Genomic DNA, 27,324 nt, shown 5'->3' on the forward strand with positions numbered 1-27,324 from the left:
TGGTTGTGGACAGGCAAAAGGTCCATACCAGTTCAGAGTCCAGGTGGTACAGTGTGGCAGGCAGGCTCGAGGTCAGGGCAGGCAGAATGGTCAAGCAAAGGCAAATTGAAAAGTGAAAGACTAAAGTTACATACATGGGATGCTTTAGTGAATTTCAGAATGTCTGGAATTGAAAAGGCAGAAATAAAACAATTCAATAAACATTCGCAGCCAGTCATCCAAAACAGAGTCCATAAAACAGGCAATGGTCAAACCAGGAGGACTAGTAAAAGAGAATAGGAAAAAGGCAGGAGCAAGGGAAAACCACACTGGTTGACTTGAAACATACAAGACGAACTGGCACAGAGAGACAGGAAACACAGGTATATATACATCAGGAATAACAAGCGACACCTGGAGGGGGAGGAGACAATAACAAGGACAGGCGAAACTGATCAGGGGGTGACATAATGGACACATGCTCAAACTCGCACACTTTTGATAGACTTAAAGGGGCATTCTGCAGTTGCTACATACATTTTTGGACTTATACAATATATATATATAAACATACAATATATATACAGTGCCTTGCGAAAGTATTCGGCCCCCTTGAACTTTGCGACCTTTTGCCACATTTCAGGCTTCAAACATAAAGATATAAAACTTTATTTTTTTGTGAAGAATCAACAACAAGTGGGACACAATCATGAAGTGGAACGACATTTATTGGATAGTTATATATAGATATATATTTTTTAACAAATCAAAAACAGAAAAATTGGACGTGCAAAATTATTCAGCCCCTTTACTTTCAGTGCAGCAAACTCTCTCCAGACGTTCAGTGAGGATCTCTGAATGATCCAATGATGACCTAAATGACTAATGATGATAAATACAATCCACCTGTGTGTAATCAAGTCTCCGTATAAATGCACCTGCACTGTGATAGTCTCAGAGGCCCGTTAAAAGCGCAGAGAGCATCATGAAGAACAAGGAACACACCAGGCAGGTCCGAGATACTGTTGTGAAGAAGTTTAAAGCCGGATTTGGATACAAAAAGATTTCCCAAGCTTTAAACATCCCAAGGAGCACTGTGCAAGCGATAATATTGAAATGGAAGGAGTATCAGACCACTGCAAATCTACCAAGACCTGGCCGTCCCTCTAAACTTTCAGCTCATACAAGGAGAAGACTGATCAGAGATGCAGCCAAGAGGCCCATGATCACTCTGGATGAACTGCAGAGATCTACAGCTGAGGTGGGAGACTCTGTCCATAGGACAACAATCAGTCGTATATTGCACAAATCTGGCCTTTATGGAAGAGTGGCAAGAAGAAAGCCATTTCTTAAAGATATCCATAAAAAGTCTTGTTTAAAGTTTGCCACATGCCACCTGGGAGAAACACCAAACATGTGGAAGAAGGTGCTCTGGTCAGATGAAACCAAAATTGAACTTTTTGGCAACAATGCAAAACGTTATGTTTGGCGTAAAAGCAACACAGCTCATCACCCTGACCACACCATCCCCACTGTCAAACATGGTGGTGGCAGCATCATGGTTTGGGCCTGCTTTTCTTCAGCAGGGACAGGGAAGATGGTTAAAATTGATGGGAAGATGGATGGAGCCAAATACAGGACCATTCTGGAAGAAAACCTGATGGAGTCTGTTAAAGACCTGAGACTGGGGCGGAGATTTGTCTTCCAACAAGACAATGATCCAAAACATAAAGCAAAATCTACAATGGAATGGTTCAAAAATAAACATATCCAGGTGTTAGAATGGCCAAGTCAAAGTCCAGACCTGAATCCAATCGAGAATCTGTGGAAAGAACTGAAAACTGCTGTTCACAAATGCTCTCCATCCAACCTCACTGAGCTCGAGCTGTTTTGCAAGGAGGAATGGGAAAAAAAATTCAGTCTCTCGATGTGCAAAACTGATAGAGACATACCCCAAGCGACTTACAGCTGTAATCGCAGCAAAAGGTGGCGCTACAAAGTATTAACTTAAGGGGGCTGAATAATTTTGCACGCCCAATTTATCAGTTTTTGATTTGTTAAAAAAGTTTGAAATATCCAATAAATGTTGATCCACTTCATGATTATGTCCCACTTGTTGTTGATTCAGTTTTATATCTTTATGTTTGAAGCCTGAAATGTGGCAAAAGGTTGCAAAGTTCAAGGGGGCCGAATACTTTCGCAAGGCACTGTATATATATATAATATATATTGTATAAGTCCAAAAATGTATGTAGCAACTACATATACTACATAAGTCCAAAAATGTATGTAGCAACTATATATACATATATATCCATTGCTTCTTGAAGAATATAACTTGTAAATGCCTCATGAGCTTGGTTCAACTGTCACACTCAACTGTCACAGAACCCAAAATATAAGCTTGTTTTTCTCCAATGTTTGTAAACATTGTAAATGTAAACAAACACTCTATAGCTTCATAACATGGTTAAAATAATAATTTTGATATCATTGATGGTCAGTCCATGCATCCGTAGCTCTGTCTATTAATCTGAGAGTGGTTACATTTCTCCAGGCCCATCCCTCAGACTTTTACCAAAACAGAGGCAGGGTGTCCATTTTGTTATTGGATTTGCCCTTTAAACAGCTGCATATTATCAAGATATCAAAGTGTCACCAACAAAAAGTTAAACAATTGGCCTATAGAAAATGCAGCATATGGCATACATTTTTCACATGTAAATAGCACTTTTCAAAAGTGAGCCCAGCATTTATTTTTGAACTCGAAGCAATGAGCCCAATCAGTCTTCCATGACAACAAAATCATAAACAACAAAGTAGAGCTGGCTAATAAGTCCTTCGTTTTTGGGTTATGCTCAGGTAAAACAATTTGGTTAATAAATACTTCTATATTTCAAAGTCCTATTCTTGAAGATCAAGGGGTATAAGATTTATTGGAATGACTGGAATAGACTGACTGTGGTTTTTAATGTAAATATATAATTTAATCGTATTATATGTAGTAGAAAGTGATGGGTTAGAAGAAATCTACTTAACCAACCCATAAAGTAAAATTGAACATCCATATATGGCCAGCTACAGTATGTAAACGTTAACATTGATTTATCCTGCAATAGATGTTGTTCAATTGGTAACATACATTTTTGTCTTCTTCTAATGCCTCTTAAGAGGAAAGTAATCTAAAAGTAACTAAACGTAATCACATTACCTTACTGAGTTTGTTTCCCTGACACCCAAACGTACTTGTTACATTTTGAATGCTTAGCAGGACAGGAAAATGGTCCAATTCATGTACTTATCAAGAGAACATCCTTGGTAATACCTACTGCATCTGATCTGGCGGACTCAATGAACACAAATGCTTAATTTGTAAATTATGTCTGAGTTGTTGGAGTGTGTTTCTAGCTATCTTTTTAACAAATTGTGCCATCTGGTTTGCTTAATATAAGGATTTTTTAAAATGATTTATACTTGTACTTTTGATACTTAAGTATACTATCAATTACATTTACTTTGGATACTTAAATATATTTCAAATGAAATACTCTTAGACTTTTACTCAAGTGGTATTTTACTCTGTAACTTTTACTTTAGTAATTTTCTATGAAGGTATCTTTACTCCTACTCAAATATGACAATTGGGTACTGTTTCGACCCCTAATGGCGAGTCCTAAAATAGCCCAGGGGATGAAGGTGACTGAGACACTAACCAGTTTTCCTTCCAACCTTTTTATGCGAGTAAAGTACATGTTGGATAAAAAAATGTAATGACAGGCCTGATGGAAACAGAAACACTTTCGGTAAACTTTCCAAATGTCGATAAAACAAAATACGCAAGACTAGGTGGAATCTTTTTGTGTTGGTAAAGTGAATTATGTCAGAAATATCGGTGGAAATGCTTTTATTCGCAAAATGTGATGACATGTTGTGTGGTCCTCCCACTACGACTCCTGGGAATGCATGCAGCTTGATAGGCTACAAATTAAATAAATGATGATGAACTTCACAGGGTGGTGAAAGTGCATGGTGATGAGCTTGATGCTCCTTTCCAATACATTTCGAGGGTCTTACTCTGGTGACACAATCATCTTGGCTGCCCTTTGACAAATAAAAATAATCGTTATCTTTTGTCCATAATCATCTCATAATGTAGGCAATACGTGGCTCTAGACAACAGCACAAGGGTTGCGCTGTCGCCTAGAGTGCACGTGCCAATACCAGAGTGGGCACAGTCGCTACATAACGCTTTATTTTGTGTGTGCAAACCATCAATAGAGTTTAAAATGCGATTGAAACCCATTTAACTTGTATTTTATATTTGGTACATGGGTATTTTTATGTACACTATGTCATCACGCAAAGCCTTTTATCTGCAACAAGTCAATTTGATCAAAACACATCTCTGGTGGGAAAATGCACATATTGTTTCATGCAGATTTGAGGATATTCACATGAAAATCTGTCGCCAATTAGATGGAAACCTGGCTGCTTTCTATCTTTGGAGCACTTTTGTTATCTATTGGGCAGGCACTGTACCACTACCTCTACTTCTAGTCAGTTTAGTGTCAGCTTTCAACCACACTACAAGGCTTTCACCTACACTACCAGACTTTCAATCACACTACCAGGGTTTCATCACTAGACCCTTAAGGTATGATACAGTGAACTTTTTTGATACTAAGAATTTCAGGAAATACACATCTGTTGATATGTTTATTATATGTATAGTGTATATTACTGTTTAATCTTCTTTCTTAGAATATGTACTAGTTGTATATATAAATCAGATGATCACTACAGTATATGAGAGAAAACATACTGGGGGATTTACATTTCTTTTAGGACAAAGTCAGCTCTATGTTGTATGCTACCCCACATTGTAAGCAGTTGCGTTAACACTTTACATTAAGTTTCCCCTATTACTATTTAACTACACAGTAATGACTATAGTACCAACATAGGAGTTAACTAGACGTTACTATGTAATTACATAGTAATAAGGTTGTAGCGCAATCAGTTATTATACAATTGGGACAAGGACTGTGTAATAACACATCCACTTGCTGAAAGTTATTCCAGATGTATAAGTAATGATGTTATTGCACATTTTATTGATCCACAATGTAACTGTTTTGCAAGTCACCTGTTAATTACCATGTTAATTACTCAAATCGGACCTTGTTACGTGTAACTGCAAGGTGCCACTACCTTTGAATTCACATGTAATACCAGGGTTGATAAATAGGCTAGGACCTGACAATGACAATTGTAACAAGGCACACCCTGTCATTAACTACCGGTCATTTTCTATTTGTTTATTTCTATGTTATGACCTAGCGCAAAGGCTATACCGAATCAGGTGTAATGTAAGAACAATGTAGTTACATAGGATCTACTTGTAATTATCATTAACCAACCTAGGAGCAAGCAACAATGTAAACCCAGAAGGGTATAACCTTTATAATTACTAGGTAGTTACAATGTAACAACCTTTGCATACTATCGGCTAACCAGAATAAATTTATCAATCAACTCTGTAATTACAATGTTGTTACAAGGGAAATGCGCAGAGGTCAAGTTTCGGGGTTGACCTCATTATGCACAAATGTATAATGGGTTAGAGTTAAAGTTACATAATATTGAGTATAATGGGTTATTATGATGATCTGATGAAGTAACGATATGAAAATGATATATTCTGAATCAGGGGAGGACAGAGAAAAATCCACTCCTTTTTATCTGATTCAGAGAAGGATACAGGAGAACATTTTTCAATTTGATATTATTTTATGGATTTGACAAAGATTCGTATTCAAACCATTCAAATGCAATTCCCCATTGCAGACACATTGCAATCATTTTGGAAAATGTACTAACTGGTAGAATATATTAACACAGGGTGGTAAAGCTAGTGTAGCTAGAAAATGTGTAATAACATCAGTAATTACACATGTGGAATAACCTTCAGCAAGTGGATTCCTAGTTTCAAATGTGCAATAACTGAGCGTGCTACAACCTTATTACCATGTAATTACATAGTAAGACCTATAATTACTATGTTGTTACTACAGTTATTACTGTGTAGTTGATAGTAATAGGGGCAACATAATATAACGTGTTACCGCCTTGTCAGGTATCATTGACACTATGTTGTGAAAATTCTTACACGGGAACACAAGTCAATCTTAATTGAATCATTGTTTATTGTAAGCGCGCTGGAGAGTTTCCAACCAACTCAATATTATGTTACCATTATACATTTGTGTTACATCAAAAATTCCTCTTTTAGACTAGTGTTCTATTCATACAGGGGTTTAGATATTTACACGAGTTCTATTTAACAGCATATTCGGAAATAGTTCCCTCTTCTTTCATACCTCCATACTTAATAATGTTATACCATCAAACTACACTGATGAGACATGTTATCCTCATGTAATCTAAAGTCATGTTAACCACAGAGACATGTTATCCTCGCTACTAATGAGACATGTTATCCTCTGAGACATGTTATAGTTGAAGTCGGAAGTTTACACACTTAGGTTGGAGTCATTAAAACTCGTTTCCAACCCTCCACAAATTTCTTGTTAAAACTTCTTATGGCTGGGGCAGTATTGAGAAGCTTGGATGAGTAAGGTGCCCAGAGGTTCCCAGAGTAAACTGCCTGCTACTCAGTCCCAGTTGCTAATATATGCATATAGTATATTTGGATAGAAAACACTCTGAAGTCTCTAAAACTGTTAGAATGATGTCTGTGAGTATAACAGAACTCATATGGCAGGCAAAAACCTGAGAAAAAAATGCAACCAGGAAGTGGGAATATAAAGGTTGGTCAATTTTCAACTCATTCCCTATTGAAGATATAGTGGGATATTAGTAATGTTGCACTTCCTAAGTCTTCCACTAGATGTCAACCGTCTTTAGGAACTTGTTTGAGGCTTCTACTGTAAAGTAGGGTTTCATAAGGGCTCTTTGAGTCAGTGGTCTGGCAGAGTGCCACAAACACGTGACGCTCGTTCACGTGAGAGGTAGCTCCCGTTCCATTGCTTTTCTGAAGACAACAGAATTCTCTGGTTGGAACATTATTGAAGATTTATGTTAAAAACATCCTAAAGATTGATTATGTACATCGTTTGACATGTTTCTACGGACTGTAATGGAAGTTTTTGACATTTCGTCTGCTCCTAGTGAACGCGCTTCGTGATTTTGGATTTGTTTACAAAATGCGCTAACAAAAGTAGCTATTTGGACATAAATGATGGACATTAGCGAACACAACAAACATTTATTGTGGAACTGGGATTCCTGGGAGTGCATTCTGACGAAGATCATTAAAGGTAAGTGAATATTTATGATGTTATTTCTGACTTCTGTTGACTGCACAATATGGCTGATATCTTTTTGGCTTGTTGGGTCTCTGAGCGCCGTACTCAGATTATTGCATGGTTTGCTTTTTCCGTGAAGCTTTTTTTAAATCTGACACAGCAGTTGCATTAAGGAAAAGTTCATCTAAAGTTCCATGTAAAACACTTGTATTTTCATCAACATTTATAATGAGTATTTCTGTAAATTGATGTGGCTCTCTGCAAAATCACTGGATGTTTTTGGAACTACTAAACATAACACGCCAATGTATAGTGAGATTTTTTTTATATAAATATGAACTTTATCGAACAAATCAAACATGCATTGTGTAACATGAGGAATTTTAATTATGAGATTTCTGTTGTTTGAATTTGGCGCCCTAAACTTTCACTGGCTGTTGTCATACCGATCCCGTTAATGGGATCTCAGCCCTAAGAAGTTTTAACAAACTATAGTTTTGGCAAGTTGGTTAGGAAATCTACTTTGTGCATGACACAAGGCATTTTCCCTTGAGAGCCTTGGTCTCATGACACGCGCTCCCGACAGAGTTTGCTCTCGTTCCAATGCTTTTCTTCAGACAATGAAATTCTCCGGTTGGCACCTTTAGAATGTTTTTAACATAAACAGAACAAAAAGATTGATTGCATACATCATTTGTGGCTAAATGTTGGGCTTTATGGAACTTTATGGAACAAATCAGTCATTTATTGTCGATTGGGATTCCTGGGAGTGCCTTCTGATGAAGATCATCAAAGGTAAGTGAATATTTGTAGTGTTTTTTCTAACTTCTGTTAACGCCAGAATGGCAGATATTCCTCTGGCTGTTTTGGGTTCTGAGCGCCGTTCTCAGATTATGCTTTTTCCGTATTTTTTAAAATTTAAATCTGACACAGCGGTTGTATAGAGGATTAGTCTATTTTTAATTCTGTGAATAACATTTGCATATTTTATCAATGTTTATTATGAGTATTTCTGCAAAATCACCGGATGTTTTGGAATCAAAACATTATTGCACGTAATGCACCAATGTAAACTGAGATTTTTGGATATAAATATGCACATTATCGAACAAAACCTACATGTGTTGTGTAACATGATGTCCTATGAGTGTTATCTGATGAAGATCATCAAACGTCAGTGATTCATTTTATCTATATTTCTGCTTTTTGTGACTCCTAGCTTTGGCTGGAAAATGGCTGTGTGTTTTTGTGACTTGACTCTGACCTAACATAATCATATGTTGTGCTTCAGCTGTAAAGCATTTTTTGAAATCGGACACGACGGGTAGATTAACAAGATGTTTATCTTTCATTTGCTGTATTGGACTTAATGTGTGAAAGTTACATATTTCTAAAACATATTTTTGAATTTCGCGAGCTGCCTTTTCAGAAGAATTTTGTCGAGGGGTTCCGCAGTTAAAGTAACATAATTTTGAGTGTAATTATGTTATTATGACGATCTGATGAAGTAACAATAGAAAAAAATAATAATATACAACATGCACACCCACACGTAGACTTACGTAAAGTGGTATAAAAGATCATGTTCAGAGTGGTCCCTTTATGGATAATATGAGGTATGATAAGGTTAAAGCATTGCACAGGACTTGACTTCCCCTAACCAATAGAACTGATGAATGCTTAGAAGATTTCCTCCACCCTGGCATTTTGAAATGAACCCCACACCTTGTTAAATAGAACTAATGAATGCTGAACATAGTTTTTGTTGATATCCCAAATGATGACATTCTAAACCAATTCGTGAGTAGGCAAATTGGAGACTGTATCTGTTTCCCTGCTGCCTCAGGTGCCAGACTTATTATGGATGGAGAGTGACATCTACTAGGGAATGAGACAGTGCCAACCCAGTTAATACATATTGATCCCTCCAAAGCATTATGTATGAATCTTAAAAAAATAGACATTTAATAAATATTGAAGCAGAAAGTGAATATCCAACAGATATTAGTAATAAAAATATAGAGTAACTTTATGAAGGTATACTGAAAAGAAAACAATGCCTTCCAATATGGAGAACGTTATCATGTTTGTTATGTTTTGTTTTACACCTTGCGTTAGGGGGGAAAGCAGAATGTTGTTTGTGTCACGGCTGACTAGGTGTGTAGATAGGAATCAGGCGCAGAGAGCAGAGAGTTCCAGGGGAAAGATGCACTTTATTCCGGCACCAAAAGTAAACGCCCAAACACACAGGGCGCAAAACACTGACCAACCCAAAACAACGGGTAACACGTCCGGAGCACAAACAACACCAACGACACAAACGTGAACACCAAAATAATCCCGCACAACAAAGGGGCGGGTTCCACACGCTAAATAGGGAAGCAAATCAAGAACACACAAAATAGGAACAGGTGTAACTAATGAGACAAAATTAACCGAAAGGAAAAAGGGATCGGTGGCAGCTAGTAGGCCGGTGACGATGACCGCCGAGCACCACCCGAACAGGCAGGGGAGCCAACTTCGGCGGGAGTCGTGACAGTTTGAGAGTGATCCGTGTGTATAAGTAGTAGATTAAGAAGGTCTTCCTATTGGGAAGAAGGGAATACTAGTTGAAGGAAATATATTATGGAGACTAGTGAAAGTAACAAAGTGAATGGTAATTGGCTTTTAGATAGCAATCTAATAATACCATATTTTAGTAATTTGATGAAGATTGAGCATTGGGACTGATAATAAATTAGAGGCTGCTCACTCTTCAAGGCCTGGTCCACTGCTCTTGTGTTTAAGTAATCTGTTGTTTGTGATTTAAAGTGAGCTTCCTATGGAACACTACATAGCTGCCAGTACACACTGACCTCAAACAGGCTGTGAGAGACACAGTGGGGAAATTTGTGACAGTTTGTACAGAATTGTATGTCAATGCAACAGGTTAAAAATATTAAGATTACAAGAGAGTGGTTTGCTTTAGAAGGTGCCCAATTCAGCTTTACGGGACACCATATCATCTGATGTGTCTGTCTGAAGTATAAATGTGTCTGAAGTATAATTCTGTATACGCATGCGTTTATTAAGACTTCCTGCCCAACATGCAGTTAACTCAATTAATGATTAAGAATGTTTAGGACTGAATAAAATGTAGCATAGTGAAAACTAAATACAAGTTTATTTTCTTTCTTCCAGGACTGATAGAATGTCCGCTACCAAGTTTAAAAAATATATTTATCAATTATTATGCATCTCTCCCTTTGAAAGGCTTCCTGAGGCAGGTGCCTTGGGAGAGCAGTTAAAAGTACCTGGATCCAGCCGTTAAGTGTCCTCCCAAATTAAGCAAGGCCTGGCCATTTTGTTTGTGTTTACCCTACGATTGTTGCTACACACACGCTGGCACCCACACACAACCCACCTGTTAATGAATACTTCTTAGTGGTTAACATTCTGTTTAATTTAAAAGTGTGGGGTCTTTTTATTTGTTTTTAGTGGGTTTTTCACAGGTTCGAAAGGATGCTGTACATAAATGAATGTTTTTATTGTTAGAGTTGTGGTTGCACACATGTAAATTCTCTTGATTAGAATAAATTAATTGGAAAACCCAACGTAAACCTGATACTCAAAATGTTTGAAATGTTCTTCAAATATCTTTAAATAATGTCTGAGGTAGAGGAAAAAAACACTCACTTAATAGGGCTGACTGACCTCTGACCGCTCTTCTGATTTCCTGGTGAGGCCTAATCACACTCACTAGAAAGACAGGCGACATTGTTTTTTTTAATGGGCTATGCAAACACAAATAATTAAGAAGTTTATAATTTATCAATAGTCCTCTGTGTGATTCGGACCACGAGAAGGACAGAGAGAGAGAGAGAGCGCTTACGGGATACAATTATTTAGAGAGATTTATTGCAATCTGTTTATTTTAGATTTAACAGGCAGTGTTGTTGGTTTTTTTGGACGCATGAATCACGATGTGAGTCATGTGTCCAAAGGGGGAATTACTGGTCCCCTGGGGCCCTTTGGTAAATAAGCAAACATTTTCTTCACGTTTGCCTGTAAAAGGAAAAAAGAGATGTTGGTAACGAATGACAGTTACTTCAATTTTTGAAGTTGCCTCCACCTCTACTTTTATATGAAGAAGTGTTGTTGTTGTTGTTTAGATGTCTGGATTTCCTGAATCAGGTAGTAATAATAATTTGTCATGCAGTAAATTAGAAATACCCTAAACTACTATTGTTCTGGTCTATCCTCTATCGAGGCTATGGAAAAGGTGACCACAGATGGTATCTGGAAGATCATTCGGCCAAAAACAGTGTGAACCTCAACACCCCCTCTAACTGGATGAAATAATGGCAAAAATGGCATTCAATAGGGTCCTTCACCACTTCTAACATGAGACCTGAGTCCGAGACAGCAACCTGTACACAGCATCCAGTCAAAGTTATCAACTGCTTTTTCTCTCAGGAGTGTGACATGGGTCCATGTGGAGTGAGCATGGAGAGTGATCCCATCCACATTTTTCTCATGCTGTTGGTGTACTGGTAGGTGAAATTGACAAAGACATAATGGACTGTAAAGGACATTGGTGGCTCAGGTGAGAGACATTATCAAGGGCCATCCAATTTGAACATGTGCCATTAAAAAGGACGAACTGAAACAATATCTGAAGAAGAACACCAGGAAGGATGAGTGCCGGGGATGGAGGTTTGTGGTCAGCCATGCCCGTAATTTATTTAGGCTTATCCAAAATTGTTTATTTGGGCTATCAGATTGATTGTGGAGGTCTGCACAGTGAAAAATGTACTATAATTTAGACAAGAATGTATTGAGATACAATCTGTCAATACCACAAATGGGGGCCATGATGAGAAAAGATAAGATGCTAGAAAAATACGTGAAATGTAAATGTACATTCTGCTAGTATCAATGTGTGCTAAGTTGAGGGTCTAAAATTAAAGTGATAGAAACAACGTGAAGTACTAAGGACTGTCATTCTACATTTGGGTTGGATAATTTATCAATAGTTATAATTATGATTTGGAAAGGCTTCTAGAGACAGAGCTGTGCCCTAAAAGGTGAGGAAAGCCACTAGATTGTAGTTTGGGCTAATCTTGCCCCAATCTAATTCTTAGCAAGGTTGGTGTGAAACTGTTATAACGTGTTCTCTCTCTCGTCCCTGTGAAATGTTATTAACATGCTGTAAGGAGATCTGTGCCTCTCTGGCTGATAAGATTTCAGCAGCAATCATGTTTTCTGCTCCTCCAGAGGATGGTGAAACTAATGAGCTGCCAACTCTGGATGAGTCCCCATTTCCCCCTGTAGATAGGGACGATGAGTAATGATTGAAGGTTGTTGTCTTTTAACAAGTTGAGGGAAATGTAAACCCTTAACCTGTTTCTATTATGTGGAACTTCCTATTATGTGTACTTTCCTATTTATGCTATTTTTATTCCTCTGACAGTTTTGATCCTTTATATTGGGCAGACAGACCAGTTCCCTACCTCTTCCCGCTGCCACCTGCCTCTGTAATCAATTGTTTGTACTCTTGAATTGAGCAGACCTTCCTGTACAATTCCATGAAATACATAACTCGACCATTCCAATTTACAATATAATTTAAGAACAAAATACCCTTTTCAAACATCTTTCCCATAAATACAGGTATTTTATCAACCAGCATATTTGAGTACAGCCATAACATTTGTTGTAATATTTGTTCTACCTTTTCAGGGGGATGAAATTGAAATTGTAGCCAGCTCTGCAATGCTTGGAGGGCCCACACCTGGATCTTTTGCACAGATTCTGTCAGACCTGGTGTTCAAAAAAGGTCCAGTTGCCAGGACCACAAACACAAATTCCATCTAGATACCGTTGCCCTAGAGCACACAAAAAACTGTACATAACTTGGCCTAAACATCAGCACCATAGGTACACTACCGTTCAAACGTTTGGGGTCCTTGTTTTTTAAAGAAAAGCAAATTTGCTGTCCATTAAAATAACATCAAATTGATCAGAAATACAGTGTAGACATTGTTAATGTTGTAAATGACTAATGTAGCTGGAAACGGCAGATTTTTTAATGGAAAATGGACATAGTTGTACAAAGGCCCATTATCAGTAACCAGCACACACCTGTGTTACAATGGCACATTGTGTTAGCTAATCCAAGTTTATCATTTTAAAAGGCTAATAGATCAATAGAAAACCCTTTTGCAATTATGTTAGCACAGCTGAAAACTGTTGTCCTGATTAAAAGAAGCAATAAAACTGTCCTTCTTTAGACTAGTTGAGTATCTGGAGCATCAGCATTTGTGGGTTCGAATACAGGCTCAAAATGGCCAGAAACAAAGCACTTTCTAATGAAACTCGTCAGTTTATTCTTCTTCTGAGAAATGTAGGCTATTCCATGCGAGAAATTGCCAAGAAACTGAAGATCTCGTACAACGCTGTGTACTACTCCCTTCACTGAACAGCACAAACTGGCCCTAACCAGAATAGAAAGAGGAGTGAGAGGCCCCGGTGCACAACTAAGCAAGAGGACAAGTACATTAGAGAGTTTGAGAAACAGCCTCACAAGTCCTCAACTGACAGCTTTACTAACTAGTACCTGCAAAACACCAGTCTCAACATCAACAGTGAAGAGGCGACTCCGGGATGCTGGCCTTCTAGGCAGAGTTGCAAAGAAACAGCCATATCTCAGACTGGCCAATAAAAATAAAAGATTGTGGGCAAAAGACCACAGACACTGGACAGAGGAACTCTTTCTATAAGGCCAGCATCCCGGAGTTGACCTCTTCACTGTTGACGTTGAGACTGGTGTTTTAACTAGTTGCACATCGTTACAACACTGTACATAGCCATAATATCACATTTGAAATCCCTCAATTCCTTTGAAACTTTTGTGACTGTAATGTTTGCTGTTCATTTTTGTTTATTTCACTTTGTTTATTGTATATTTCACTTGCTATGGAAATGTAAACATATGTTTCCCATTCCAAAAAATCTCTTTGAACTAAATGTTATTGAAGTGAGCAAGAGAGAAAGAGAGCGAGATGAGAGGTTGCATCTGCATTGTAGTTGGACAAACAAAAGCATAGGGGACACTAGTCTCTATACTGTTTGGGTTTTTCCAATGAGACTTACCCCCACACAATTGGGTCACCAGTGTTTTAGCTCTAGTCTAGTTGTGTTTCCATCAGGAGTGTGACACAAAGGACTTGGGGCGAATAGAATCAACTTCTGCATCATGAAAGACATTTGCTTTGTGAGGTGTTCAATTTCAAAGTTAGCCATTGTTATGTCAATACAAACTGAAGGGGTCCCAGGGTCTGGGCTTTGCCCCAAGTCAGGGCACGTCAAACGTAACCATGGCCCAGTGAGACATGGGTGCCGTTCTGCGTAGATGGAAAAATAAAGGTATTTTGGGTTAAACACCAGGGTAAATTGTCAATGGAAAATCGGCATGTAGCTACTTTAGTTTAATTCTGTGTGACAGATCTTGTTCTTTACCTCCCGTCACGACTCCCCTCCCTCTGGTATTAATCTGATCACAGGCCGTGACTGATATACACTGCTTCCTCTTTCTTCCCAATTAGGTGCCCAGTGACATTTCAGACTCTGCTCCCTGGCATTAAATGGTAGCACTGATGGGAACAATATATCTTGGGGTGAAGTGAGGCATGGGTGTAATATCTCTGGTGGTTGGATCGATGCTAGTCAGTGGCATTCTGTGGCTTCCTCTGGGAGTAATGTCACATATTTATGCGGAGAGGCAAAGGAAGACCCTGTATGCGTCAGAGTGATGTACTGGGGCTGGGCAAGTGGTGGGTGGGTGGAAAAGATCAGCCTGAATTAATGCCCCCCCACACACATATCAAATCTTACACAACACAAGGATTGACTAATATGGGTTATTTACTTACTATATACAGTGGGGCAAAAAAGTATTTAGTCAGCCACCAATTGTGCAAGTTCTTCCACTTAAAAAGATGAGAGAGGCCTGTCATTTTAATCATAGGTACAATTAAATTATGACAGACAAAATGAGAAAAAACAAATCCAGAAAATCACATTGTAGGATTTTAAATTAATTTATTTGCAAATTATGGTGGAAAATAAGTATTTGGTCACCTACAAACAAACAAGATTTCTGGCTCTCACAGACCTGTAACTCATTCTTTAAGAGGCTCCTCTGTCCTCCACTCGTTACCTGTATTAATGGCACCTGTTTGATCTTGTTATCACTATAAAAGACACCTGTCCACAACCTCAAACAGTCACACTCCAAACTCCACTATGGCCAAGACCAAAGAGCTGTCAAAGGACACCAGAAACAAAATTGTAGACCTGCACCAGGCTGGGAAGACTGAATCTGCAATAGGTAAGCAGCTTGGTTTGAAGAAATCAACTGTGGGAGCAATTATTAGGAAATGGAAGACATACAAGACCACTGATAATCTCCCTCGATCTGGGGCTCCACGCAAGATCTCACCCCGTGGGGTCAAAATGATCACAAGAATGGTGAGCAAAAATCCCAGAACCACACGGGGGGGACCTAGTGAATGACCTGCATAGAGCTGGGACCAAAGTAACAAAGCCTACCATCAGTAACACACTATGCCGCCAGGGACTAAAATCCTGCAGTGCCAGACGTGTCCCCCTGCTTAATACATTAGTTTCCATTACGGAAAATGTATAAACCACTATAAAAATGTGCATTAATCATAATCCAGATAATAACTCAAATTTCCTGTTGCTGCAGGATTATTTTTCTGCTGTAGCAAACTGCCTCAAATTAAGATCCTACATCTGTGTGTGTGTGTGTGTGTGTGTGTGTGTGTGTGTGTGTGTGTGTGTGTTTGTGAGGGGGGGGGGTCTCGTGTTTTCAGAGAAGAAACAGATAATAAATCATTGTTTTGTTCTGTTTCATGTAGTGTTGTACACCTATATGACATTCTTTGTTTGTGACAGTTGAGACATGGGAACACACTAAACATACTATGTCCTGACTTATTTTTTTACTGTTATCAGGTATTTTATTAAATAAGTGACAGAGCAAAAGTCAAAGAAAGAGAGAGTAGAGAAGGAAATCAGACACTCAGATACATCATCTTTGTGACATGCACATTTAAGGTTGTCATTTCCTGTCCAGAGGAAGCAGTATGGTATGATGATGATAGAGAGAATAGGATGTGTACATAGTCTGTTTGCACAGTACCCCACCCCGCCCTCTAGTCTCTGTGAACACCTGTTGCAGACAAATGGGAACATAAAGGTAGACTTAGCAATGCGTCAACATAATACAACAGGGTAAATTCCTTGAAATTGACATCAACTGCCAACAACAAGTACAAATATTATAATATATTATCTGCAAAATAGACATTCAAATTTAACCGGACACTAGAATAACATCTCCCAAATATGAACAAACCAATCACCCACCAATCATCTCATCCTATCATAAACAACCTGAATCATTTTGATTGATTGATCAGAACAGGTAAACAAGACTCTTCATCTAAAATATTAGCTCCAGGATATCCTCGGATGTTATTTATAATGAACAGAGAATCAGAGAATGGACAGAGAAGAGACAGAGAACCAGAGAATGTACAGAATATTGAGAAAATGGACAGAGAATTCAAAACAATCTTTTTTGTTTTAAGTGAAAATATCATTAGTCTGAAACTCAAAAATCAAAGTTAAATAAAGGTAAACAATAATATCAAATGGCAACAGAAATAATGTAGTTGTTAGTATTTATTTAATATTAACATATGATCTTACAGAGGGAAGCTAAAAAAAATGAAAATCATTAAGCCAATATTGAGTAAACTGGAAAAAATGTCTTTATCTCTCAAGACACACGATCAAGCTCCTGGAGAATACACAAATAATAAACATGTAACCATTAACTATTTACATGAAAATGTACATTGTAGTTTACTGAAGAAAAGCCTAGAATGACATTACCTGTAAACAAAAGTGAATTATCACTAAACATAACATTTACAACCAAATGTACATTCATCAGATATACTCAACTTTGTAAATAAAATTCATGGATGGCCACAATTGATTTTGACAAGCTACGGGTTTATACAGGCTTTTTTGTTCAAGCCCAGTTCTATCACACCTGATTCTACTATTCATGGCCTTGATGAACAGCTGAGGTCTTGATGAACAGCTGAGTAGTAGAATCGGGTGTGGTAGCACTGAGCTTGAACAGAAAAGCCTGCACAATGCAGGCTTTTGATAACTCCTGATATAAACACTACAACAAATGACAAACTGCTGAGAAACAAGTTCAAAACACTTAAGAAAAATAGTCATATTAACAAATATGAATATAGATAGGTGCTCTAAAAACTTCAGCTACAAATGTCCTAAGTAATGATGTACTGTACACACCTGTCCATCTCCAGTAAAAGAGCACACATGTCCTCATTTGTAAATGGCTGTATAAATAAGAAAACATGTGAGAGTACTCACAGACTTGGATTAGAACATACATGTTAAATATTTATAGTGTGCGATGTACCGTGTGTACTGCATGCTTTTGAATTGGCAAATGTTTTTTGTCATTTCCACATGGGCCAGCTTGCAGGACCATGCCCACAATCTGCCATAAGTGTCCCTGGGCAGTACTGTATAGCGTGCATCTCATGGATGAGGGCAACGACCTCTTTCTTCCTTGATAATCTGAGAGCTGGTCTCCCCTCCGTTCTAGCAAGACGCACGCAGTAGTACACACCACCACTCTCACTTGCCTGCAACTCCACAAACCCAAAGGCTATTTTAAGAGCCACCTAATAAATGCAATTAAGCATTCTGTGTCAAAACTATACACTAAAGAGAATGGTCAAAATGTATCCTCTGAGAGGCAAACCCAGTACCTTCAGTTTCTAAGGCGGTGACGGTAATCGTTAGACTACAAACCTTATTATAAACATGTCAACTTGATTATAAACATGTTAACTCTATTTAACTGGACAGTCTGTTGATGACAGGATACCTTTTTTGCACAATGTTTTGGTTGTTCCTTCTCTCATTTTATTTTTATTTACCTAGACAAGATCAGTTAAGAAGAAATGTACAATTTTACAATTGACAATATTTACAATGACAACGTACCCCCCAAACCCCAGGCACTGGGCCAATTGTGCACCACCCTATGGGACTCCCATCACGGCCGTTTGTGATACAGCCTGGAATCAAAACAGGGTCTGTAGTGATGCCTCTAGCACAGAGCTGCAGTGACTTAGACTGCTGCGCCACTCGGGAGCCCAATAAACATTTATTTGTCTTACTTGGTTAAAAATAAATTGTCCAAAAACAGTTGATGTGTTGAAAATAGTCTCATTTATACAGTTAGGTAATTTATAGTGTTAGCTCTAACCAATCTCTTAGGGATCCCTTATGGCTAGAATCCCGTTACCGGGTTCGATTTCAAAAATACTAAATTCGTAATATTAAACATTCATGAAGATACAAGTGTCTTACATCATTTAAAAGCTTAACTTCTTGTTAATCCAGCTGCTTTGTCAGATTTCAAAAAGGCTTTACGGTGAAAGCATACCATGCGATTATCTGAGGACAGCGCCCCGCATACAAAAGCATTAAATACATTTTCCAACCAAGCAGATGCATCACGGAAGTCAGAAATAGCGATAAAATAAATTGCTTACCTTTGAAGATCTTCATCTTTTTGCATTCCCAAAGTTTCCAGTTACACAATGAACGATTGTTTTGTTCTTCTTTATATTCCCAAAATGTCCATTTATTTGGCGCATTTGATTCAGAAATACACCCGTTCCAACTCGCCCAACATGCCTACAAAGGATCTAATCAGTTACCTGTAAACTAGGTTCAAACATTTCAAACAACGTTTATAATCCAACCTCAGGTACCCTAACATGTAAATAATCAATCAAATTTAAGACGGAATAAACTCTTTTCAGTACCGGAGAAAAACAACGAGAAGCGCGCTCTCATTCATGCACACCAAAACACTAGAGTCCTCCTGAGTGACACTTAGAAAGAATACGAAAACGTCTTCATTTTTCAAAACAAAAACATTGAACAAATTCTAAAGACTGTTGACATCTAGTGGAAGCCATAGGATCTGCAATTTGGGTACTAATAATTAGGCTTTCCCATAGAACAACATTGACATGTCCAATCCATCCAATGCTTGGATTGTCCTCAGGGCTTCGCCTGCCAAATCAGTTATGTTATACTCACAGACATTATTTTAACAGTTTTAGAAACTTTAGAGTGTTTTCTATCCAATACTACCACTGCATATGCATATCCTAGCTTCTGGGCCTGAGTAACAGGCAGTTTACTTTGGGCACCTCAGTCATCCAAACTTCCGAATACTGCCCCCTAGCCTTAAGAAGTTTTAACAAGCATGGCGTTTTCTTTTGAATTGCGTACAGGTTCAGTTGTGCTAGCAAGCAATGATATTGCTGTTTTAACTAGGTGCATCTGTGTACTCACACAAAGTGCTGCTTATGTGGATGTCAATTTTTTCTTTTTGGGAACATACTGAAAAGTAACTTGACACCCTATTGATGGGTTTTGACTTACAAATGCGAAAATATGAAATATACTTATTCATGTCACAAAAGGAGAGAGGGGAATGTATAAAATGTACATTCGGTCAGGATATGTTATTATTAACCATCAGGGATCCTATGGGAGGAGTAGAGATACAAGTCTGGTCCAAGTCAACATGACAGTCTTGAGTTGGGGAGGAGTGAGGAATTTAGGCAGAGGTCAGGTTAGATGAAGTGAGGAAGAACACATATCACTAATCTTCCGGAAAGCAACAGAGGCGAATTGGCTGCTCAGATGTGCAAGGAGGGGCTCAATATAGGAGAAAGGGTTAAATACAAGTGCCTGTGTTAATATGTTCTTTGTCTTATGCAACTGTATGGCCCAGTGGGTGAATACATTTGGTTTGAGCTTGATTAAGAATCCATGAGTTATTGACTCTGTTAATTTAGAACCTATCAGTATTGTTCAGTCAGTGCAAATTCATATTATAATGACAAGAAGACATTCGCAAGGAGAGAGGGGGGAATGTACTGAATTAATACATAAGGTAAGGTCTGTAATATTAGCTAACGTTAAATTCCTTTGCTCTGGATGGTCGAAAAGCAAAGTGTCTGTCTGGTGTGCTAGCTAGCTAACTTTTTCTTAGCAAGGCAATTTTATCAGCTACAGTTTGTGTTGTGAGATGCAGGGCTAATCTTGGTCAAGGCTAGCTAGCTAGCAGATGTTATCTTTTGAGCTGAAATCTGATTGCAAGCAAGCAAGCCAAATTGACTGTATGGAGTAGCTAACGTTAGATGCCCATTATAAAATATCAGATCTCAATAATTATTGGAGAAGTGTTTAACATAACCAGCTGGCTTAGGCTACCAGATCCTTATATATATATTTGCAATTTCTCGCAATTTCTTCATTTCTCAGAACTAGAATAGACTGACGAGTTTCAGAAGAAAGGTCTTTGTTTCTAGCCATTTTGAGCCTGTAATCGAACCCACAAATGCTTTTGCTCCAGATATTCAAACTTGGATTAGCTAACACAATGTACCATTGGAACACAGGAATGTTGGTTGCTGATAATGGGCCTCTGTATGCCTATGTAGATATTCTATTAAAAAATCTGCCGCTTATAGCTACCATAGTAATTTACAACATTAACAATGTCTACACTCGGGCCTCCCGGGTGGCGCAGTGGTTAAGGGCGCTGTACTGCAGCGCCAGCTGTGCCATCAGAGTCCCTGGGTTCGCGCCCAGGCTCTGTCGTAACCGGCCACGACCGGGAGGTCCGTGGGGCGACGCACAATTGGCCTAGCGTCGTCCGGGTTAGGGAGGGATTGGTCGGTAGGGATCTCCTTGTCTCATCGCGCACCAGCGACTCCTGTGGCGGGCCGGGCGCAGTGCGCGCTAGCCAAGGTTGCCAGGTGCACGGTGTAGCCTCTGACACATTGGTGCGGCTGGCTTCCGCAGAAGCAGTATTGCTGGTTGGGTTGTGTATCGGAGGACACATGACATTCAGCCTTCGTCTCTCCCGAGCCCGTATGGGAGTTGTAGCAATGAGACAAGATAGTAGCTACTACAACAATTGGATACCACGAAATTGGGGAGAAAAAATGGTAAAAAAAAACAACAAAAAAAAAAACAATGTCTACACTCTATTTCACAATGTCTACACTCAATATGATATTATTTTAATGGACAAAAAAAATTAGCTTTTCTTTCAAGACCAAGACCCCAAACTTTTGAATGGTAGTATATTTCTATATATAGATTCATAAGCTCAGACAGGTTGTAATGTCTGACAGAAATACCTTTTTTTTCAAAATTAGTGGTGTTTGAAATTGTTGATAAAATTCTGAACATGATTATTTCGTTGCAGGAGTAGGGACAAAGGGCCAACATTATAATTATATGACAATATTTTATGTTTAAAATAATTCTATTACACAATTTCTGATAAATCACATGCCTTACTTTAATTTTCCTGTATATGTAAACTCACGACTTGGCTTCTACTGACATTAATTGTAATTAGACTGGTTTGGATTTTTCCCTGAACAATATGGCTGACATTTTCACTTCAATCTGGAACATTAATGGTTTATGACATAGTCCCTCTAGTAATTGAATAGAATCTCTATGGCAGAAACAGACTTGCACTCAGGCTAGTAAAGAGTCAGCTGGAAACTTGAAACAACATTGGCCATGTTCATAAGGTTACAGTGCTGTCTTGTGGCTAAATACAGATATTGCACTTCTTTGACATAAATAATTGTAATACAGGTGGTTGTGTATCCTTTACATCGGTTTGTTCTCCATTTAGGCTAGGTGTGGTGACAGCGTTGTATGATCTTTCCCTTTGTTTGAGTGTCATGCCAGAGGTGAGACTTGTGGCAGGTCAGTTCTTCTCTCTGATTGGCCCTCAGCTGGGATGAGCTCCATCAATCGGCTCTGGAGAAGAGTATACACTCCTCTGATAAGGAATATCACGACCATGGCAGCAAAGTAACTGGCATAGACCAAGAACTGCCAGAGGAAGGAGATGAGAGGAATACTCTTATTAGGCTACATTACAAAATTATTCTAACACAGTAACTACCAGTGTAACTAACAACATGTTGTTATTACTATGTTATTACTATGTTATAAGCTAAAAAGTACAAGTAGTTACAAAATACCTACCACTTTTTCTGATGTTTCAGTATGTTCTTGCAAACTGTAACTGTCAGTAATTGCTTGTAAGATTATTTCATTTCAGTGAGGTGAGTACTTGTGTGTGTGGTAGTCACAGTGGTGTGGCGCAGTGGTTAAGGGCGCTTTACTGCAGCACCAGCTGTGCCACCAGAGACTCTGGTTTCGGGCCCAGGCTCTGTCGTAACCGGCCGCGACCGGGAGGTCTGCACAATTGCGTTGCGTCGTCCGGGTTAGGGAGGGCTTGGCCGGTAGGGAAATCCTTGTCTCATCGGGCACCAGCGACTCCTGTGGCATGCCAGGCGCAGTGCGTGCTAACCAAGGTTGCCAGGTGCACGGTGTTTCCTCTGACACATTGGTGCGGCTGGCTTCCGGGTTGGATGCGCGCTGTGCGGCTTGGTTGGGTTGTGTATCGGAGGATGCATGACTTTCAACCTTCGTCTCTCCCGAGCCCGTACGGGAGTTGTAGCGATGAGACAAGATAGTCTCTAAACAATTGGATACCATGAAATTGGGGAGAAAAAAAGGGGTAAAAATAAAATGTAAATATATATATTTTTTTCTCTCTCTGCTGTACCTGTGAGGTGATGGTGAGTTGCAGGCTCTTGGTGTTGACTACAATGGCTGTGAGAAGACTCTGCAGGGCCATGCCCACAAAGCTGTTTACACCAAACACCAGGGCATAGCGCTCCCTGCTCAAGCCTTGGGCTATCTGGAACCTGACAGAGACACACAATGGGAATCATTAGACATAGAGTCACCTCAATCAGGATTCTACTTTGTACAGTAAAATAATGATTGATTGATTGACTGCCCAGTCCCTAAACTTGATATTTCCTATGGTTGAAATATCTCTTACGTGCAGATGGTGATGAGCTCCATGTAGATGGTTTTGAAGAGTCCGTAGCAGCCGTAGCATATCCAGATGCTGTTGGTCAGGTCCATCAGGTAAAGAACTCCAGCAGTCAGAGCAGTAAACACACCCAGGACCAGCTCTCCCCACACTGATCAGTCCAGAGACACATGACCCACAGCTATGGAGGCTGCCGCCCCTGGAACACAGGTAGATACAATCTCACTAATCTGGTAGAACTGAGGTGAATGCGGTAAAAGAAGTCCTTAACCAAATACACCACTGATCATGTTTCTTTTGCGCTATAGAGTAGTCCATACATAAACTGTAAGTCAGAATTGTAACAATGAAAGAGACAAGACCAAGTAAGGAAAGGACCCTGTATTATCTCCATATCACTGTGATGCTAACGCAATATAGGCTACTATAGCTAGCTTGGGCTTGTTTTAATCCACTTAACGCCTATATTCATTGGCCCATCCCGCCTTGGCAGATCAATAATAGCTGGTTTATAAGCACTGCTGACCGCTCTCTGTATTAGAGATGTATTTAATCAATTTCTGGGCCTGAGGAGAGTATAGTTTCACCTGATGGAATTCATCTCATTCTGAAGAAGGAGAGGAGGGGAGGAAGAGAGGAAACGGAGAGGAGGATAAAGAGGGGGAGGAGAAGGAGAAGGAGAGGCCTTCCATCTGAAGAGGGTTATGAGATAGACCTGCTAATAGCTTAGCGTTGTCTTTAATCCCTCCATGAGAGTCAGACAATTACATACATTGAAATGAAATAAGCGGGGACACATTCCTGGTAATTTGTATTACAGAGCGAGCCTTTGATCCTGGCAGGAGGTTTTAGAGACAAGATGGATGGAGAGAACATAACCCTTTGACCTTTCTATGAACTGTGTGTTGTTTGGAGTGGATGAGTTTATTCTGATAACACTGTTTTTTTATGGAATATAACTCCAACGTTTGTAGAACTCATATGTGAAGAGGATAAGGGTTTTTGATAGCCGGAATATATTACATGTTCATGCAAAACAGTCTTGGTTCATGCTTTTCACCAATTCCAATAACATTCCTAGTGCCAAGTTCATTGTCATATAGCTGTAATTGAGGGAGAAGTTTGGAACTCTCTTTCTTATTGGAGTATCAACTAATTTACTGCATGGTGATGTCACCATGTAAGGCCAAAACTCCATCCCACCAAAATTTCAGGCAGTCTTTTAGCCAGTGTAATTAATGCAAATGTAATTAATGCAGTGTAATTAATGCAATGTAATTCAGGCAGTCTTTTAGCCAGTGTAATTAATGCTGTGCATTGGGTAAAATCTGCCTAAAAGGCCAGCATCCCGGAGTCGACTCTTCACTGTTGACTTTGAGACTGGTGTTTTGCGGGTACTATTTACTGAAGCTGCCAGTTGAGGACTTATAAGGCGTTTGTTTCTCAAACTAGACACTCTAATGTGCTCGTCCTCTTGATCAGTTGTGCACCGAGGCCTCCCACTCCTCTTTCTATTCTGGTTAGTGCCAGTTTGCGCTGTTCAGTGAAGGGAGTAGTTCACAGCGTTGTACGAGATCTTCGGTTTCCTGGCAATTTCTCATATGGGATTGCCTTCATTTGTCAGAACAAGAATAGACTAACGAGTTTCAGAGGAACGTTCTTTGTTTCTGGCCATTTTGAGCCTGTAATCAAACCCTCAAATGCTGAAGCTCCAGATACCCAACTAGTCTGAAGTTGGACAGTTTTATTGCTTCTTTAATCAGAACAACAGTTTTCAGCTGTGCTGACATAATTGCAAAATGGTTTTCTAATGATCAATTAGTCTTTTAAAATGATAAACTTGGATTAGCTAACACAACCTGCCATTGGAACACAGGAGTGATGGTTGCTGATAATGGAGTATGTAGATATTCCATAAAAAATCTGCCCTTTCAAGCTACAATAGTCGTTTACAACATTAACACAGTCTATGCTGTATTTCTGAATCGTTTTATGTTATTTTAATAGACAAAACATTTGCTTTTCTTTCAAAAACAAGGACATTTCTAAGTGACCGCAAAATTTTGAACAGTAGAGTATGTGTAGTTCTGGATCTCCTTAAAAGCTTGTATAAAGTGTAATAGTTGATGATACACAGTCCTCTTGAAGTTCAATGTTAAATAACATTTGTTAGGAGAGTGAAAGTGGAGAAAATATGTGGTTTAACTCCAGTGCGTTACCAAGTGTCATGTGACGAGTGTGTTATAGTGAATCGTTATGTTACCTGAGAGTGTGGCGACAGCCTCCACCCCTCCATTGTATTCTGTGAAGTTGTATTGGGGCTGTTTGGATGCCCAGAGGAGCTGCACATAGCCTGTGATCTGGTGGTAGCCGCAATTCCCCATGGCTGACCACACACAGAAGAACAGCACGGCCACAGAGGAGTAACACTCTTTACAATCCACCGCTAACCTCTTCAGAGCTCTCATTTTCCCCCTCCCGGTCCTCCTCCCCTTCCTCAGCCACCACACAACCCAGGATACACATGAACTGGACACAACCTCCTCCAATGGGCCGTTATCATTCTGAGTCCCCCCCAGGACCAGGCTTCTCTGGGGCATGGGCAGGAGGAGGGCAGCCAACAGAGCCACACAGAGGGATCCCAGGGTAATGACATTGAGCCAGTAGATGGAAACCCCTCCCAGGGACACCAAGAGTTGACCCAACATGGCTCCCGCTGTGTAGCCCAGTAGCACAGCCCCTCTGGCATAGCTAGTCACTCTCTGGTAATACTGGGGGTGGACAACACTGTAGATATAGGAATAGTAAGCCACGTCTGCTGCGGTGCCCATACTGTAAATGAAGAGGGCGCACTGAGTCAACACCACACCAGAGCTGAAGATGAACAGCAGAAATGCCAAAATATAGTTGAGTGCCTGGAAGACGATGACAGGCTTGTACCTCAGGATATCTGTCACCAAGAAGACTGGGATGAGTAGGAAGAGGTTGGAATACGCACATACTGGGAACACTTGCCTTGTAACCTGTGGAAAGATCAGGAAAATGGCAGGATATGTCATACAACAATAAATTAACATAAAAGCATTTGCCATTATTATAAAATATAATTTGTGATATGAGTTCTCTAGCTAAATCAATAAATGAATAAACGGTTGATGTGCCATACCTGTTTGGTGGTGAGGTTCTTGTATGGCCCGGTGAGGTAGTCCGTGAGGAAAGGCTCAGAGGGCCTCATCATCGAGCAGAAGCCATAGATACAGAGCAGCACTGTGGGGCCCACCCAGCCTCTGCCGTGAGGCCCACACTCCCTGCTCCAGTCCCAGCAGAACCCCATCGTCTCTTTGTTGTTCCACAGGGACGTCTCTCCACGGCTGGGCTGAGCTCAGTCTAATTCAGCCTGTTTAATCTGCAGTGATATGGGGGTGGAGATAAACCCAAGGTGAGATTGACTGTAAAGTCACCTGGCTGTTCCCATTGTTGTTGTTCCCCCTGAGGTTTGAAGAGGGAGAGCTACCCAGACAGGGAACATTAAGATGAAAAATACGGGGGTGAAGTCCAAGAGTTGGTGTTGTCATAAATATATCACCCTCCACCTCCTTCATACTTCATAGCTCAGAATTGAATATGGAAATATAGCTGCAAGCAGCATTGGCAGGATTCAAGCCCTATTGCCCCCAGCAGGAGAAATTGGATTCAGTGCCCTTGGATGAGATACTTTTCTACTCCTTAACATGTCAAACAGGGGTACTAAGGGAGGTACGGTACAGTTATAAAGAAACCAGCTAATCAAACGTTATGCTTAGAATGACGACTCTCCTTTGTGTGTGCATATCTGTCTTTCAGTCTGTCTGTCCAGCCTGGTCTCATAGACTAGACGTAACAAAGTAAACGTACATCCGGGACAATCAAATTAGTATGATACAGCAG

The 27,324-nt window shown here is 39.6% G+C and overlaps 1 pseudogene; it reads right to left on the minus strand.

The window, feature by feature from the left end:
- Positions 1 to 26,731, minus strand: part of LOC139409758 (thiamine transporter 2-like) — a 49,164-nt pseudogene extending 22,433 nt beyond the window's left edge.
- Positions 26,732 to 27,324: the final 593 nt, after the last annotated feature.

The sequence above is a fragment of the Oncorhynchus clarkii genome, chromosome 5, assembly GCF_045791955.1.
Source record: "Oncorhynchus clarkii lewisi isolate Uvic-CL-2024 chromosome 5, UVic_Ocla_1.0, whole genome shotgun sequence".
NCBI lineage: Eukaryota > Metazoa > Chordata > Actinopteri > Salmoniformes > Salmonidae > Oncorhynchus > Oncorhynchus clarkii.